Genomic DNA, 18566 nt, shown 5'->3' with positions numbered 1-18566 from the left:
GGTTTAAGAGTGCCAAGTGGGTCCTGAAAACTGACACCCAGAACAGTGGCTTGTGAGTTTTGTTTCCCAGGGAAAAAGCCTGTACAATGGTTCAGGGTCCTGCGGCCTTAAATTGCCGGGTGACTCCTGGAATTCAGCCTCTCAAAGGATGCCTCCCAGACGCAAAATGACACCATTTCTAACTTGGTCTTGTTTGAGAGTGCCAAGTGGGTCCTGAAAACTGACACCCAGAACAGTGGCTTGTGAGTTTTGTTTCCCAGGGAAAAAGCCTGTACAATGGGTAAGAGTCCTGCGGCCTTAAATTGCCGGGTGACTCCTGGAATTCGGCCTCTCAAAGGATGCCTCCCAGACGCAAGGTGGCACCAGTGCCAACTTGGTCTGCTTTGAGAGTGTCAAGTGGGTCCTGAAAACTGACACCCAGAACAGTGGCTTGTGAGTTTTGTTTCCCAAGGAAAAAGCCTGTAAAATGGTTCAGGTTCCTGCAGGCTTAAATTGCCGGGTGCCTCCTGGAATTGCGCCTCTCGCAGGATACCTCCCAGACGCAAGGTGGCACCAGTGCCAACTTAGTCTGGTTTGAGAGTGTCAAGTGGGTCCTGAAAACTGACACCCAGAACAGTGGCTTGTGAGTTTTGTTTCCCAGGGAAAAAGCCTGTACAATGGTTCAGGGGCCTGCGGCGTTAAATTGCCGGGTGCCTTCTGAAGATCCGCTTCTCACAGGATGCCTCCCAGTCGCAAGGTGGCACCAGTGCCAACTTGGTCTGGTTTGAGAGTGCCAGGTGGCTCCTGCAAACTGACACCCAGAACAGTGGCTTGTGAGTTTTGTTTCCCAGGGAAAAAGCCTGTACAATGGTTTAGGGTAATACCGCCTTTAATAGCCGGGTGCCACCTGGAGATTCGCCTCTCGCAGGATGCCTCCCAGACGCAAGGTGGCACCAGTGCCAACTTGGTCTGGTTTAAGAGTGCCAAGTGGGTCCTGAAAACTGACACCCAGAATAGTGGCTTGTGAGTTTTGTTTCCCAGGGAAAAAGCCTGTACAATGGTTCAGGGGCCTGAGGCAGTGAATTGCCGGGTGCCTCCTCAAGATCCGCCTCGCACAGGATGCCTTAAAGGCACAACATGACACCAGTGCCAACTTGGTCTGGTTTAAGAGTGCCAAGTGGGTCCTGAAAACTGACACCCAGAACAGTGGCTTGTGAGTTTTGTTTCCCAGGGAAAAAGCCTGTACAATGGTTCAGGGTCCTGCGGCCTTAAATTGTCGGGTGCCTCCTGGAATTGCGCCTCTCGCAGGATGCCTCCCAGACACATGGTGGCACCAGTGCCAACTTGGTCTGGTTTGAGAGTGCCAAGTGGGTCCTGCAAACTGACACCTAGAACAGTGGATTCTGAATTTTGTTTTCAGGGGAAAAAGCCTGTAGAATGGTTTTAGGCCCTACGGTCGAATTTGCCGGGTGCCACCTGGAATTGCGCCTGTCGCAGGATGCCTCCCAGACGCAAGGTGGCACCAGTGCCAACTTGGTCTGGTTTGAGAGTGTCAAGTGGGTCCTGAAAACTGACACCCAGAACAGTGGCTTGTGAGTTTTGTTTCCCAGGGAAAAAGCCTGTACAATGGTTCATGGGCCTGAGGCCTTAAATTGCCGGATGCCTCCTGGAATTCGGACTCTCGCAGGATGCCTCCCAGACGCAAGGTGGCACCAGTGCCAACTTGGTCTGCTTTGAGAGTGCCAAGTGGGTCCTGAAAACTGACACCCAGAACAGTGACTTGTGAGTTTTGTTTCCCAGGGAAAAAGCCTGTACAATGGTTCAGGGTCCTGCGGCCTTAAATTGCCGGGTGCCTCCTGGAATTGGGCCTCTCGCAGGATTCCTCCCAGACACAAGGAGGCACCAGTGCCAACTTGGTCTGGTTTGAGAGTGCCAGGTGGCTGCTGCAAACTGCCACCCAGAACAGTGGCTTGTGAGTTTTCTTTCCCAGGGAAAAAGCCTGTAAATTGGTTTAGGTTAATGCTGCCTTTAATAGCCGGGTGCCTCCTAGAGATCCGCCTCTCGCAGGATGCCTCCCAGACGCAAGGTGGCACCAGTGCCAACTTTGTCTGGTTTGAGAGTGTCAAGTGAATCCTGAAAACTGACACCCAGAACAGTGGCTTGTGAGTTTTGTTTCCCAGGGAAAAAGCCTGTACAATGGTTCAGGGGCCTGAGGCCTTAAATTGCGGGGTGCCTCCTGGAGATCGGCCTCTCACAGGATGCCGCCCAGGCGCAACATGACACCAGTGCCAACTTGGTCTGGTTTAAGAGTGCCAAGTGGGTCCTGAAAACTGACACCCAGAACAGTGGCTTGTGAGTTTTGTTTCCCAGGGAAAAAGCCTGTAAAATGGTTCAGGGTCCTGCGGCCTTAAATTGCCGGGTGCCTCCTGGAATTCGGGCTCTCGCAGGATGCCTCCCAGACGCAAAATGACACCATTTCTAACTTGGTCTGGTTTGAGAGTGCAAAGTGGGTCCTGAAAACTGACACCCAGAACAGTGGCTTGTGAGTTTTGTTTCCCAGGGAAAAAGCCTGTACAATGGGTAAGAGTCCTGCGGCCTTAAATTGCCGGGTGACTACTGGAATTCGGCCTCTCAAAGGATGCCTCCCAGACGCAAGGTGGCACCAGTGCCAACTTGGTCTGCTTTGAGAGTGTCAAGTGGGTCCTGAAAACTGACACCCAGAACAGTGGCTTGTGAGTTTTGTTTCCCAGGGAAAAAGCCTGTACAATGGTTCAGGGGCCTGCGGCCTTAAATTGCCGGGTGCCTTCTGGAGATCCGCTTCTCGCAGGATGCCTCCCAGTCGCAAGGTGGCACCAGTGCCAACTTGGTCTGCTTTGAGAGTGCCAGGTGGCTCCTGCAAACTGACACCCAGAACAGTGGCTTGTGAGTTTTGTTTCCCAGGGAAAAAGCCTGTAAAATGGTTTAGGGTAATGCCGCCTTTAATAGCCGGGTGCCACCTGAAGATTCGTCTCTCGCAGGATGCCTCCCAGACGCAAGGTGGCACCAGTGCCAACTTGGTCTGGTTTGAGAGTGTCAATAGGGTAATGAAACCTTACACCCAGAACAGTGGCTTGTGAGTTTTGTTTCCCAGGGAAAAAGCCTGTACAATGGTTCAGGGTCCTGCGGCCTTAAATTGCCGGGTGCCTCCTGGAATAAGGACTCTCGCAGGGTGCCTCACAGACGCAAAATGACACCATTTCTAACTTGGTCTGGTTTGAGAGTGCCAAGTGGGTCCTGAAAACTGACACCCAGAACAGTGGCTTGTGAGTTTTGTTTCCCAGGGAAAAAGCCTGTACAATGGTTCAGGGTCCTGCGGCCTTAAATTGCCGGGTGACTCCTGGAATTCGGCCTCTCAAAGGATGCCTCCCAGACGCAAGGTGGCACCAGTTCATACTTGGTCTGGTTTGAGAGTGCCAAGTGGGTCCTGAAAACTGACACCCAGAACAGTGGCTTGTGAGTTTTGTTTCCCAGGGAAAAAGCCTGGACAATGGTTCAGGGGCCTGAGGCCTTAAATTTCCGGGTGCCTCCTCAAGATCCGCCTCGCACAAGATGCCTCCAAGGCACAACATGACACCAGTGCCAACTTGGTCTGGTTTAAGAGTGCCAAGTGGGTCCTGAAAACTGACACCCAGAACAGTGGCTTGTGAGTTTTGTTTCCCAGGGAAAAAGCCTGTACAATGGTTCAGGGTCCTGCGGCCTTAAATTGCCGGGTGCCTCCTGGAATTCGGACTCTCGCAGGGTGCGTCCCAGACGCAAAATGACACCATTTCTAACTTGGTCTTGTTTGAGAGTGCCAAGTGGGTCCTGAAAACTGACACCCAGAACAGTGGCTTGTGAGTTTTGTTTCCCAGGGAAAAAGCCTGTACAATGGGTAAGAGTCCTGCGGCCTTAAATTGCCGGGTGACTCCTGGAATTCGGCCTCTCAAAGGATGCCTCCCAGACGCAAGGTGGCACCAGTGCCAACTTGGTCTGCTTTGAGAGTGTCAAGTGGGTCCTGAAAACTGACACCCAGAACAGTGGCTTGTGAGTTTTGTTTCCCAAGGAAAAAGCCTGTAAAATGGTTCAGGGTCCTGCAGGCTTAAATTGCCGGGTGCCTCCTGGAATTGCGCCTCTCGCAGGATACCTCCCAGACGCAAGGTGGCACCAGTGCCAACTTAGTCTGGTTTGAGAGTGTCAAGTGGGTCCTGAAAACTGACACCCAGAACAGTGGCTTGTGAGTTTTGTTTCCCAGGGAAAAAGCCTGTACAATGGTTCAGGGGCCTGCGGCGTTAAATTGCCGGGTGCCTTCTGAAGATCCGCTTCTCGCAGGATGCCTCCCAGTCGCAAGGTGGCACCAGTGCCAACTTGGTCTGCTTTGAGAGTGCCAGGTGGCTCCTGCAAACTGACACCCAGAACAGTGGCTTGTGAGTTTTGTTTCCCAGGGTAAAAGCCTGTACAATGGTTTAGGGTAATACCGCCTTAAATAGCCAGGTGCCACCTGGAGATTCGCCTCTCGCAGGATGCCTCCCAGACGCAAGGTGGCACCAGTGCCAACTTGGTCTGGTTTAAGAGTGCCAAGTGGGTCCTGAAAACTGACACCCAGAACAGTGGCTTGTGAGTTTTGTTTCCCAGGGAAAAAGCCTGTACAATGGTTCAGGGGCCTGAGGCCTTAAATTTCCGGGTGCCTCCTCACGATCCGCCTCGCACAAGATGCCTCCAAGGCACAACATGACACCAGTGCCAACTTGGTCTGGTTTAAGAGTGCCAAGTGGGTCCTGAAAACTGACACCCAGAACAGTGGCTTGTGAGTTTTGTTTCCCAGGGAAAAAGCCTGTAAAATGGTTCAGGGTCCTGCGGCCTTAAATTGCAGGGTGCCTCCTGGAATTCCGCATCACGCCAGATGTTTCCCAGACGCTAAGCAACACCAGTTCCAACTTGGTCTGGTTTAAGAGTGCCAAGTGGGTCCTGAAAACTGACACCCAGAACAGTGGCTTGTGAGTTTTGTTTCCCAGGGAAAAAGCCTGTACAATGGTTCAGGGGCCTGAGGCCTTAAATTGCCGGATGCCTCCTGGAGATAGGCCTCTAACAGGATGCCTCCCAGGCGCAACATGACACCAGTGCCAACTTGGTCTGGTTTAAGAGTGCCAAGTGGGTCCTGAAAACTGACACCCAGAACAGTGGCTTGTGAGTTTTGTTTCCCAGGGAAAAAGCCTGTACAATGGTTCAGGGTCCTGCGGCCTTAAATTGCCGGGTGCCTCCTGGAATTCGGACTCTCGCAGGGTGCGTCCCAGACGCAAAATGACACCATTTCTAACTTGGTCTTGTTTGAGAGTGCCAAGTGGGTCCTGAAAACTGACACCCAGAACAGTGGCTTGTGAGTTTTGTTTCCCAGGGAAAAAGCCTGTACAATGGGTAAGAGTCCTGCGGCCTTAAATTGCCGGGTGACTCCTGGAATTCGGCCTCTCAAAGGATGCCTCCCAGACGCAAGGTGGCACCAGTGCCAACTTGGTCTGCTTTGAGAGTGCCAGGTGGCTCCTGCAAACTGACACCCAGAACAGTGGCTTGTGAGTTTTGTTTCCCAAGGAAAAAGCCTGTAAAATGGTTCAGGGTCCTGCAGGCTTAAATTGCCGGGTGCCTCCTGGAATTGCGCCTCTCGCAGGATACCTCCCAGACGCAAGGTGGCACCAGTGCCAACTTAGTCTGGTTTGAGAGTGTCAAGTGGGTCCTGAAAACTGACACCCAGAACAGTGGCTTGTGAGTTTTGTTTCCCAGGGAAAAAGCCTGTACAATGGTTCAGGGGCCTGCGGCGTTAAATTGCCGGGTGCCTTCTGAAGATCCGCTTCTCACAGGATGCCTCCCAGTCGCAAGGTGGCACCAGTGCCAACTTGGTCTGGTTTGAGAGTGCCAGGTGGCTCCTGCAAACTGACACCCAGAACAGTGGCTTGTGAGTTTTGTTTCCCAGGGAAAAAGCCTGTACAATGGTTTAGGGTAATACCGCCTTTAATAGCCGGGTGCCACCTGGAGATTCGCCTCTCGCAGGATGCCTCCCAGACGCAAGGTGGCACCAGTGCCAACTTGGTCTGGTTTAAGAGTGCCAAGTGGGTCCTGAAAACTGACACCCAGAACAGTGGCTTGTGAGTTTTGTTTCCCAGGGAAAAAGCCTGTACAATGGTTCAGGGGCCTGAGGCAGTGAATTGCCGGGTGCCTCCTCAAGATCCGCCTCGCACAGGATGCCTTAAAGGCACAACATGACACCAGTGCCAACTTGGTCTGGTTTAAGAGTGCCAAGTGGGTCCTGAAAACTGACACCCAGAACAGTGGCTTGTGAGTTTTGTTTCCCAGGGAAAAAGCCTGTACAATGGTTCAGGGTCCTGCGGCCTTAAATTGTCGGGTGCCTCCTGGAATTGCGCCTCTCGCAGGATGCCTCCCAGACTCAAGGTGGCACCAGTGCCAACTTGGTCTGGTTTGAGAGTGCCAAGTGGGTCCTGCAAACTGACACCTAGAACAGTGGATTCTGAATTTTGTTTTCAGGGGAAAAAGCCTGTAGAATGGTTTTAGGCCCTACGGTCGAATTTGCCGGGTGCCACCTGGAATTGCGCCTGTCGCAGGATGCCTCCCAGACGCAAGGTGGCACCAGTGCCAACTTGGTCTGGTTTGAGAGTGTCAAGTGGGTCCTGAAAACTGACACCCAGAACAGTGGCTTGTGAGTTTTGTTTCCCAGGGAAAAAGCCTGTACAATGGTTCATGGGCCTGAGGCCTTAAATTGCCGGATGCCTCCTGGAATTCGGACTCTCGCAGGATGCCTCCCAGACGCAAGGTGGCACCAGTGCCAACTTGGTCTGCTTTGAGAGTGCCAAGTGGGTCCTGAAAACTGACACCCAGAACAGTGACTTGTGAGTTTTGTTTCCCAGGGAAAAAGCCTGTACAATGGTTCAGGGTCCTGCGGCCTTAAATTGCCGGGTGCCTCCTGGAATTGGGCCTCTCGCAGGATTCCTCCCAGACACAAGGAGGCACCAGTGCCAACTTGGTCTGGTTTGAGAGTGCCAGGTGGCTGCTGCAAACTGCCACCCAGAACAGTGGCTTGTGAGTTTTCTTTCCCAGGGAAAAAGCCTGTAAATTGGTTTAGGTTAATGCTGCCTTTAATAGCCGGGTGCCTCCTAGAGATCCGCCTCCGCAGGATGCCTCCCAGACGCAAGGTGGCACCAGTGCCAACTTTGTCTGGTTTGAGAGTGTCAAGTGAATCCTGAAAACTGACACCCAGAACAGTGGCTTGTGAGTTTTGTTTCCCAGGGAAAAAGCCTGTACAATGGTTCAGGGGCCTGAGGCCTTAAATTGCCGGGTGCCTCCTGGAGATCGGCCTCTCACAGGATGCCTCCCAGGCGCAACATGACACCAGTGCCAACTTGGTCTGGTTTAAGAGTGCCAAGTGGGTCCTGAAAACTGACACCCAGAACAGTGGCTTGTGAGTTTTGTTTCCCAGGGAAAAAGCCTGTAAAATGGTTCAGGGTCCTGCGGCCTTAAATTGCCGGGTGCCTCCTGGAATTCGGGCTCTCGCAGGATGCCTCCCAGACGCAAAATGACACCATTTCTAACTTGGTCTGGTTTGAGAGTGCAAAGTGGGTCCTGAAAACTGACACCCAGAACAGTGGCTTGTGAGTTTTGTTTCCCAGGGAAAAAGCCTGTACAATGGGTAAGAGTCCTGCGGCCTTAAATTGCCGGGTGACTCCTGGAATTCGGCCTCTCAAAGGATGCCTCCCAGACGCAAGGTGGCACCAGTGCCAACTTGGTCTGCTTTGAGAGTGTCAAGTGGGTCCTGCAAACTGACACCCAGAACAGTGGCTTGTGAGTTTTGTTTCCCAGGGAAAAAGCCTGTACAATAGTTCAGGGGCCTGCGGCCTTAAATTGCCGGGTGCCTTCTGGAGATCCGCTTCTCGCAGGATGCCTCCCAGTCGCAAGGTGGCACCAGTGCCAACTTGGTCTGCTTTGAGAGTGCCAGGTGGCTCCTGCAAACTGACACCCAGAACAGTGGCTTGTGAGTTTTGTTTCCCAGGGAAAAAGCCTGTACAATGGTTTAGGGTAATGCCGCCTTTAATAGCCGGGTGCCACCTGAAGATTCGCCTCTCGCAGGATGCCTCCCAGACGCAAGGTGGCACCAGTGCCAACTTGGTCTGGTTTGAGAGTGTCAATAGGGTAATGAAACCTTACACCCAGAACAGTGGCTTGTGAGTTTTGTTTCCCAGGGAAAAAGCCTTTACAATGGTTCAGGGTCCTGCGGCCTTAAATTGCCGGGTGCCTCCTGGAATAAGGACTCTCGCAGGGTGCCTCACAGACGCAAAATGACACCATTTCTAACTTGGTCTGGTTTGAGAGTGCCAAGTGGGTCCTGAAAACTGACACCCAGAACAGTGGCTTGTGAGTTTTGTTTCCCAGGGAAAAAGCCTGTACAATGGTTCAGGGTCCTGCGGCCTTAAATTGCCGGGTGACTCCTGGAATTCGGCCTCTCAAAGGATGCCTCCCAGACGCAAGGTGGCACCAGTTCATACTTGGTCTGGTTTGAGAGTGCCAAGTGGGTCCTGAAAACTGACACCCAGAACAGTGGCTTGTGAGTTTTGTTTCCCAGGGAAAAAGCCTGGACAATGGTTCAGGGGCCTGAGGCCTTAAATTTCCGGGTGCCTCCTCAAGATCCGCCTCGCACAAGATGCCTCCAAGGCACAACATGACACCAGTGCCAACTTGGTCTGGTTTAAGAGTGCCAAGTGGGTCCTGAAAACTGACACCCAGAACAGTGGCTTGTGAGTTTTGTTTCCCAGGGAAAAAGCCTGTACAATGGTTCAGGGTCCTGCGGCCTTAAATTGCCGGGTGCCTCCTGGAATTCGGACTCTCGCAGGGTGCGTCCCAGACGCAAAATGACACCATTTCTAACTTGGTCTTGTTTGAGAGTGCCAAGTGGGTCCTGAAAACTGACACCCAGAACAGTGGCTTGTGAGTTTTGTTTCCCAGGGAAAAAGCCTGTACAATGGGTAAGAGTCCTGCGGCCTTAAATTGCCGGGTGACTCCTGGAATTCGGCCTCTCAAAGGATGCCTCCCAGACGCAAGGTGGCACCAGTGCCAACTTGGTCTGCTTTGAGAGTGTCAAGTGGGTCCTGAAAACTGACACCCAGAACAGTGGCTTGTGAGTTTTGTTTCCCAGGGGAAAAGCCTGTACAATGGTTCAGGGTCCTGCAGGCTTAAATTGCCGGGTGCCTCCTGGAATTGCGCCTCTCGCAGGATACCTCCCAGACGCAAGGTGGCACCAGTGCACACTTAGTCTGGTTTGAGAGTGTCAAGTGGGTCCTGAAAACTGACACCCAGAACAGTGGCTTGTGAGTTTTGTTTCCCAGGGAAAAAGCCTGTACAATGGTTCAGGGGCCTGCGGCCTTAAATTGCCGGGTGCCTTCTGAAGATCCGCTTCTCGCAGGATGCCTCCCAGGCGCAACATGACACCAGTGCCAACTTGGTCTGGTTTGAGAGTGCCAGGTGGCTCCTGCAAACTGACACCCAGAACAGTGGCTTGTGAGTTTTGTTTCCCAGGGTAAAAGCCTGTACAATGGTTTAGGGTAATACCGCCTTTAATAGCCGGGTGCCACCTGGAGATTCGCCTCTCGCAGGATGCCTCCCAGACGCAAGGTGGCACCAGTGCCAACTTGGTCTGGTTTAAGAGTGCCAAGTGGGTCCTGAAAACTGACACCCAGAACAGTGGCTTGTGAGTTTTGTTTCCCAGGGAAAAAGCCTGTACAATGGTTCAGGGGCCTGAGGCATTGAATTGCCGGGTGCCTCCTCAAGATCCGCCTCGCACAGGATGCCTCCAAGGCACAACATGGCACCAGTGCCAACTTGGTCTGGTTTAAGAGTGCCAAGTGGGTCCTGAAAACTGACACCCAGAACAGTGGCTTGTGAGTTTTGTTTCCCAGTGAAAAAGCCTGTACAATGGTTCAGGGTCCTGCGGCCTTAAATTGTCGGGTGCCTCCTGGAATTGCGCCTCTCGCAGGATGCCTCCCAGACTCAAGGTGGCACCAGTGCCAACTTGGTCTGGTTTGAGAGTGCCAAGTGGGTCCTGCAAACTGACACCTAGAAGAGTGGATTCTGAATTTTGTTTTCCAGGGAAAAAGCCTGTAGAATGGTTTTAGGCCCTATGGTCGAAATTGCCGGGTGTCACCTGGAATTGCGCCTGTCGCAGGATGCCTCCCAGACGCAAGGTGGAACCAGTGCCAACTTGGTCTGGTTTGAGAGTGCCAAGTGGGTCCTGAAAACTGACACCCAGAACAGTGGCTTGTGAGTTTTGTTTCCCAGGGAAAAAGCCTGTACAATGGTTCATGGGCCTGAGGCCTTAAATTGCCGGATGCCTCCTGGAATTCGGACTCTCGCAGGATGCCTCCCAGACGCAAGGTGGCACCAGTGCCAACTTGGTCTGCTTTGAGAGTGCCAAGTGGGTCCTGAAAACTGACACCCAGAACAGTGACTTGTGAGTTTTGTTTCCCAGGGAAAAAGCCTGTACAATGGTTCAGGGTCCTGCGGCCTTAAATTGCCGGGTGCCTCCTGGAATTGGGCCTCTCGCAGGATTCCTCCCAGACACAAGGAGGCACCAGTGCCAACTTGGTCTGGTTTGAGAGTGCCAGGTGGCTGCTGCAAACTGACACCCAGAACAGTGGCTTGTGAGTTTTGTTTCCCAGGGAAAAAGCCTGTACAATGGTTTAGGGTAATGCCGCCTTTAATAGCCGGGTGCCACCTGGAGATTCGCCTCTCGCAGGATGCCTCCCAGACGCAAGGTGGCACCAGTGCCAACTTGGTCTGGTTTGAGAGTGTCAATAGGGTCCTGAAAACTTACACCCAGAACAGTGGCTTGTGAGTTTTGTTTCCCAGGGGAAAAGCCTGTACAATGGTTCAGGGTCCTGCGGCCTTAAATTGCCGGGTGCCTCCTGGAATAAGGACTCTCGCAGGGTGCCTCCCAGACGCAAAATGACACCATTTCTAACTTGGTCTGGTTTGAGAGTGCCAAGTGGGTCCTGAAAACTGACACCCAGAACAGTGGCTTGTGAGTTTTGTTTCCCAGGGAAAAAGCCTGTACAATGGTTCAGGGTCCTGCGGCCTTAAATTGCCGGGTGACTCCTGGAATTCAGCCTCTCAAAGGATGCCTCCCAGACGCAAGGTGGCACCAGTTCATACTTGGTCTGGTTTGAGAGTGCCAAGTGGGTCCTGAAAACTGACACCCAGAACAGTGGCTTGTGAGTTTTGTTTCCCAGGGAAAAAGCCTGTACAATGGTTCAGGGGCCTGAGGCCTTAAATTTCCGGGTGCCTCCTAGAGATCCGCCTCGCACAAGATGCCTCCAAGGCACAACATGACACCAGTGCCAACTTGGTCTGGTTTAAGAGTGCCAAGTGGGTCCTGAAAACTGACACCCAGAACAGTGGCTTGTGAGTTTTGTTTCCCAGGGAAAAAGCCTGTACAATGGTTCATGGTCCTGCGGCCTTAAATTGCCGGGTGCCTCCTGGAATTCGGACTCTCGCAGGGTGCGTCCCAGACGCAAAATGACACCATTTCTAACTTGGTCTTGTTTGAGAGTGCCAAGTGGGTCCTGAAAACTGACACCCAGAACAGTGGCTTGTGAGTTTTGTTTCCCAGGGAAAAAGCCTGTACAATGGGTAAGAGTCCTGCGGCCTTAAATTGCCGGGTGACTCCTGGAATTCGGCCTCTCAAAGGATGCCTCCCAGACGCAAGGTGGCACCAGTGCCAACTTGGTCTGCTTTGAGAGTGTCAAGTGGGTCCTGAAAACTGACACCCAGAACAGTGGCTTGTGAGTTTTGTTTCCCAGGGGAAAAGCCTGTACAATGGTTCAGGGTCCTGCAGGCTTAAATTGCCGGGTGCCTCCTGGAATTGCGCCTCTCGCAGGATACCTCCCAGACGCAAGGTGGCACCAGTGCCAACTTAGTCTGGTTTGAGAGTGTCAAGTGGGTCCTGAAAACTGACACCCAGAACAGTGGCTTGTGAGTTTTGTTTCCCAGGGAAAAAGCCTGTACAATGGTTCAGGGTCCTGCGGCCTTAAATTGCCGGGTGCCTTCTGAAGATCCGCTTCTCGCAGGATGCCTCCCAGGCGCAACATGACACCAGTGCCAACTTGGTCTGGTTTGAGAGTGCCAGGTGGCTCCTGCAAACTGACACCCAGAACAGTGGCTTCTGAGTTTTGTTTCCCAGGGAAAAAGCCTGTACAATGGTTTAGGGTAATACCGCCTTTAATAGCCGGGTGCCACCTGGAGATTCGCCTCTCGCAGGATGCCTCCCAGACGCAAGGTGGCACCAGTGCCAACTTGGTCTGGTTTAAGAGTGCCAAGTGGGTCCTGAAAACTGACACCCAGAACAGTGGCTTGTGAGTTTTGTTTCCCAGGGAAAAAGCCTGTACAATGGTTCAGGGGCCTGAGGCATTGAATTGCCGGGTGCCTCCTCAAGATCCGCCTCGCACAGGATGCCTCCAAGGCACAACATGACACCAGTGCCAACTTGGTCTGGTTTAAGAGTGCCAAGTGGGTCCTGAAAACTGACACCCAGAACAGTGGCTTGTGAGTTTTGTTTCCCAGGGAAAAAGCCTGTACAATGGTTCAGGGTCCTGCGGCCTTAAATTGTCGGGTGCCTCCTGGAATTGCGCCTCTCGCAGGATGCCTCCCAGACTCAAGGTGGCACCAGTGCCAACTTGGTCTGGTTTGAGAGTGCCAAGTGGGCCCTGCAAACTGACACCTAGAACAGTGGATTCTGAATTTTGTTTTCCAGGGAAAAAGCCTGTAGAATGGTTTTCGGCCCTACGGTCGAAATTGCCGGGTGCCACCTGGAATTGCGCCTGTCGCAGGATGCCTCCCAGACGCAAGGTGGAACCAGTGCCAACTTGGTCTGGTTTGAGAGTGCCAAGTGGGTCCTGAAAACTGACACCCAGAACAGTGGCTTGTGAGTTTTGTTTCCCAGGGAAAAAGCCTGTACAATGGTTCATGGGCCTGAGGCCTTAAATTGCCGGATGCCTCCTGGAATTCGGACTCTCGCAGGATGCCTCCCAGACGCAAGGTGGCACCAGTGCCAACTTGGTCTGCTTTGAGAGTGCCAAGTGGGTCCTGAAAACTGACACCCAGAACAGTGACTTGTGAGTTTTGTTTCCCAGGGAAAAAGCCTGTACAATGGTTCAGGGTCTTGCGGCCTTAAATTGCCGGGTGCCTCCTGGAATTGGGCCTCTCGCAGGATTCCTCCCAGACACAAGGAGGCACCAGTGCCAACTTGGTCTGGTTTGACAGTGCCAGGTGGCTGCTGCAAACTGACACCCAGAACAGTGGCTTGTGAGTTTTCTTTCCCAGGGAAAAAGCCTGTAAATTGGTTTAGGTTAATGCTGCCTTTAATAGCCGGGTGCCTCCTAGAGATCCGCCTCTCGCAGGATGCCTCCCAGACGCAAGGTGGCACCAGTGCCAACTTGGTCTGGTTTGAGAGTGCCAAGTGGGTCCTGAAAACTTACACCCAGAACAGTGGCTTGTGAGTTTTGTTTCCCAGGGAAAAAGCCTGTACAATGGTTCAGGGTCCTGCAGACTTAAATTGCCGGGTGCCTCCTTGAGTTCAGGCTCTCGCAGGATGCCTCCCAGACGCAAGGTGGCACCAGTGCCAACTTGGTCTGGTTTGAGAGTGCCAGGTGGCTCCTGCAAACTGACGCCCAGAACAGTGGCTTGTGAGTTTTCTTTCCCAGGGAAAAAGCCTGTAAAATGGTTTAGGTTAATGCCGCCTTTAATAGCCGGGTGCCACCTGGAGATCCGCCTCTCGCAGGATGCCTCCAAGGCACAACATGACACCAGTGCCAACTTGGTCTGGTTTGAGAGTGCCAAGTGGGTCCTGAAAACTGACACCCAGAACAGTGGCTTGTGAGTTTTGTTTCCCAGGGAAAAAGCCTGTACAATGGTTCAGGGTCCTGCGGCCTTAAATTGCCGGGTGCCTCCTGTAATTCGGCCTCTCGCAGGATGCCTCCCAGACGCAAGGTGGCACCAGTGCCAACTTGGTCTGCTTTGAGAGTGTCAAGTGAATCCTTAAAACTGACACCCAGAACAGTGGCTTGTGAGTTTTGTTACCCAGCGAAAAAGCCTGTACAATGGTTCAGGGGTATGCGGCCTTAAATTGCCGTTTGCCTCCTGGAATTCAGGCTCTCGCATGATGCCTCCCAGACGCAAGGTGGCACCAGTGCCAACTGGGTCTGGTTTGAGAGTGCCAAGTGTGTCCTGAAAACTGACACCCAGAACAGTGGCTTGTGAGTTTTGTTTCCCAGGGAAAAAGCCTGTACAATGGTTCAGGGTCCTGCGGCCTTAAATTTCCGGGTGCCTCCTGGAATTCCTCATCTCGCCAGATTTTTCCCAGACGCTATGCAACACCAGTGCCAACTTGGTCTGGTTTGTGAGTGCCAAGTGGGTCCTGAAAACTGACACCCAGAACAGTGGCTTGTGAGTTTTGTTTCCCAGGGAAAAAGCTTGTACAATGGTTCAGGGGCCTGAGGCCTTAAATATCCGGGTGCCTCGTTGAATTCGGCCTCTCGCAGGATGCCTCCCAGACACATGGTGGCACCAGTGCCAACTTGGTCTGGTTTGAGAGTGCCAAGTGTGTCCTGAAAACTGACACCCAGAACAGTGGCTTGTGAGTTTTGTTTCCCAGGGAAAAAGCCTGTACAATGGTTTAGGGTAATGCCGCCTTTAATAGCCGGGTGCCACCTGAAGATTCGCCTCTCGCAGGATGCCTCCCAGACGCAAGGTGGCACCAGTGCCAACTTGGTCTGGTTTGAGAGTGTCAATAGGGTAATGAAACCTTACACCCAGAACAGTGGCTTGTGAGTTTTGTTTCCCAGGGAAAAAGCCTGTACAATGGGTAAGAGTCCTGCGGCCTTAAATTGCCGGGTGACTCCTGGAATTCGGCCTCTCAAAGGATGCCTCCCAGACGCAAGGTGGCACCAGTGCCAACTTGGTCTGCTTTGAGAGTGTCAAGTGGGTCCTGAAAACTGACACCCAGAACAGTGGCTTGTGAGTTTTGTTTCCCAGGGGAAAAGCCTGTACAATGGTTCAGGGTCCTGCAGGCTTAAATTGCCGGGTGCCTCCTGGAATTGCGCCTCTCGCAGGATACCTCCCAGACGCAAGGTGGCACCAGTGCACACTTAGTCTGGTTTGAGAGTGTCAAGTGGGTCCTGAAAACTGACACCCAGAACAGTGGCTTGTGAGTTTTGTTTCCCAGGGAAAAAGCCTGTACAATGGTTCAGGGGCCTGCGGCCTTAAATTGCCGGGTGCCTTCTGAAGATCCGCTTCTCGCAGGATGCCTCCCAGGCGCAACATGACACCAGTGCCAACTTGGTCTGGTTTGAGAGTGCCAGGTGGCTCCTGCAAACTGACACCCAGAACAGTGGCTTGTGAGTTTTGTTTCCCAGGGTAAAAGCCTGTACAATGGTTTAGGGTAATACCGCCTTTAATAGCCGGGTGCCACCTGGAGATTCGCCTCTCGCAGGATGCCTCCCAGACGCAAGGTGGCACCAGTGCCAACTTGGTCTGGTTTAAGAGTGCCAAGTGGGTCCTGAAAACTGACACCCAGAACAGTGGCTTGTGAGTTTTGTTTCCCAGGGAAAAAGCCTGTACAATGGTTCAGGGGCCTGAGGCATTGAATTGCCGGGTGCCTCCTCAAGATCCGCCTCGCACAGGATGCCTCCAAGGCACAACATGGCACCAGTGCCAACTTGGTCTGGTTTAAGAGTGCCAAGTGGGTCCTGAAAACTGACACCCAGAACAGTGGCTTGTGAGTTTTGTTTCCCAGTGAAAAAGCCTGTACAATGGTTCAGGGTCCTGCGGCCTTAAATTGTCGGGTGCCTCCTGGAATTGCGCCTCTCGCAGGATGCCTCCCAGACTCAAGGTGGCACCAGTGCCAACTTGGTCTGGTTTGAGAGTGCCAAGTGGGTCCTGCAAACTGACACCTAGAAGAGTGGATTCTGAATTTTGTTTTCCAGGGAAAAAGCCTGTAGAATGGTTTTAGGCCCTATGGTCGAAATTGCCGGGTGTCACCTGGAATTGCGCCTGTCGCAGGATGCCTCCCAGACGCAAGGTGGAACCAGTGCCAACTTGGTCTGGTTTGAGAGTGCCAAGTGGGTCCTGAAAACTGACACCCAGAACAGTGGCTTGTGAGTTTTGTTTCCCAGGGAAAAAGCCTGTAAAATGGTTCATGGGCCTGAGGCCTTAAATTGCCGGATGCCTCCTGGAATTCGGACTCTCGCAGGATGCCTCCCAGACGCAAGGTGGCACCAGTGCCAACTTGGTCTGCTTTGAGAGTGCCAAGTGGGTCCTGAAAACTGACACCCAGAACAGTGACTTGTGAGTTTTGTTTCCCAGGGAAAAAGCCTGTACAATGGTTCAGGGTCCTGCGGCCTTAAATTGCCGGGTGCCTCCTGGAATTGGGCCTCTCGCAGGATTCCTCCCAGACACAAGGAGGCACCAGTGCCAACTTGGTCTGGTTTGAGAGTGCCAGGTGGCTGCTGCAAACTGACACCCAGAACAGTGGCTTGTGAGTTTTGTTTCCCAGGGAAAAAGCCTGTACAATGGTTTAGGGTAATGCCGCCTTTAATAGCCGGGTGCCACCTGGAGATTCGCCTCTCGCAGGATGCCTCCCAGACGCAAGGTGGCACCAGTGCCAACTTGGTCTGGTTTGAGAGTGTCAATAGGGTCCTGAAAACTTACACCCAGAACAGTGGCTTGTGAGTTTTGTTTCCCAGGGGAAAAGCCTGTACAATGGTTCAGGGTCCTGCGGCCTTAAATTGCCGGGTGCCTCCTGGAATAAGGACTCTCGCAGGGTGCCTCACAGACGCAAAATGACACCATTTCTAACTTGGTCTGGTTTGAGAGTGCCAAGTGGGTCCTGAAAACTGACACCCAGAACAGTGGCTTGTGAGTTTTGTTTCCCAGGGAAAAAGCCTGTACAATGGTTCAGGGTCCTGCGGCCTTAAATTGCCGGGTGACTCCTGGAATTCGGCCTCTCAAAGGATGCCTCCCAGACGCAAGGTGGCACCAGTTCATACTTGGTCTGGTTTGAGAGTGCCAAGTGGGTCCTGAAAACTGACACCCAGAACAGTGGCTTGTGAGTTTTGTTTCCCAGGGAAAAAGCCTGGACAATGGTTCAGGGGCCTGAGGCCTTAAATTTCCGGGTGCCTCCTCAAGATCCGCCTCGCACAAGATGCCTCCAAGGCACAACATGACACCAGTGCCAACTTGGTCTGGTTTAAGAGTGCCAAGTGGGTCCTGAAAACTGACACCCAGAACAGTGGCTTGTGAGTTTTGTTTCCCAGGGAAAAAGCCTGTACAATGGTTCAGGGTCCTGCGGCCTTAAATTGCCGGGTGCCTCCTGGAATTCGGACTCTCGCAGGGTGCGTCCCAGACGCAAAATGACACCATTTCTAACTTGGTCTTGTTTGAGAGTGCCAAGTGGGTCCTGAAAACTGACACCCAGAACAGTGGCTTGTGAGTTTTGTTTCCCAGGGAAAAAGCCTGTACAATGGGTAAGAGTCCTGCGGCCTTAAATTGCCGGGTGACTCCTGGAATTCGGCCTCTCAAAGGATGCCTCCCAGACGCAAGGTGGCACCAGTGCCAACTTGGTCTGCTTTGAGAGTGTCAAGTGGGTCCTGAAAACTGACACCCAGAACAGTGGCTTGTGAGTTTTGTTTCCCAGGGGAAAAGCCTGTACAATGGTTCAGGGTCCTGCAGGCTTAAATTGCCGGGTGCCTCCTGGAATTGCGCCTCTCGCAGGATACCTCCCAGACGCAAGGTGGCACCAGTGCCAACTTAGTCTGGTTTGAGAGTGTCAAGTGGGTCCTGAAAACTGACACCCAGAACAGTGGCTTGTGAGTTTTGTTTCCCAGGGAAAAAGCCTGTACAATGGTTCAGGGGCCTGCGGCCTTAAATTGCCGGGTGCCTTCTGAAGATCCGCTTCTCGCAGGATGCCTCCCAGGCGCAACATGACACCAGTGCCAACTTGGTCTGGTTTGAGAGTGCCAGGTGGCTCCTGCAAACTGACACCCAGAACAGTGGCTTGTGAGTTTTGTTTCCCAGGGTAAAAGCCTGTACAATGGTTTAGGGTAATACCGCCTTTAATAGCCGGGTGCCACCTGGAGATTCGCCTCTCGCAGGATGCCTCCCAGACGCAAGGTGGCACCAGTGCCAACTTGGTCTGGTTTAAGAGTGCCAAGTGGGTCCTGAAAACTGACACCCAGAACAGTGGCTTGTGAGTTTTGTTTCCCAGGGAAAAAGCCTGTACAATGGTTCAGGGGCCTGAGGCATTGAATTGCCGGGTGCCTCCTCAAGATCCGCCTCGCACAGGATGCCTCCAAGGCACAACATGGCACCAGTGCCAACTTGGTCTGGTTTAAGAGTGCCAAGTGGGTCCTGAAAACTGACACCCAGAACAGTGGCTTGTGAGTTTTGTTTCCCAGTGAAAAAGCCTGTACAATGGTTCAGGGTCCTGCGGCCTTAAATTGTCGGGTGCCTCCTGGAATTGCGCCTCT

The sequence above is a fragment of the Fringilla coelebs genome (genome assembly GCF_963513975.1).
Source record: "Fringilla coelebs genome assembly, chromosome: 11".
Lineage (NCBI taxonomy): Eukaryota > Metazoa > Chordata > Aves > Passeriformes > Fringillidae > Fringilla > Fringilla coelebs.
This window is presented reverse-complemented; position numbering follows the sequence as displayed.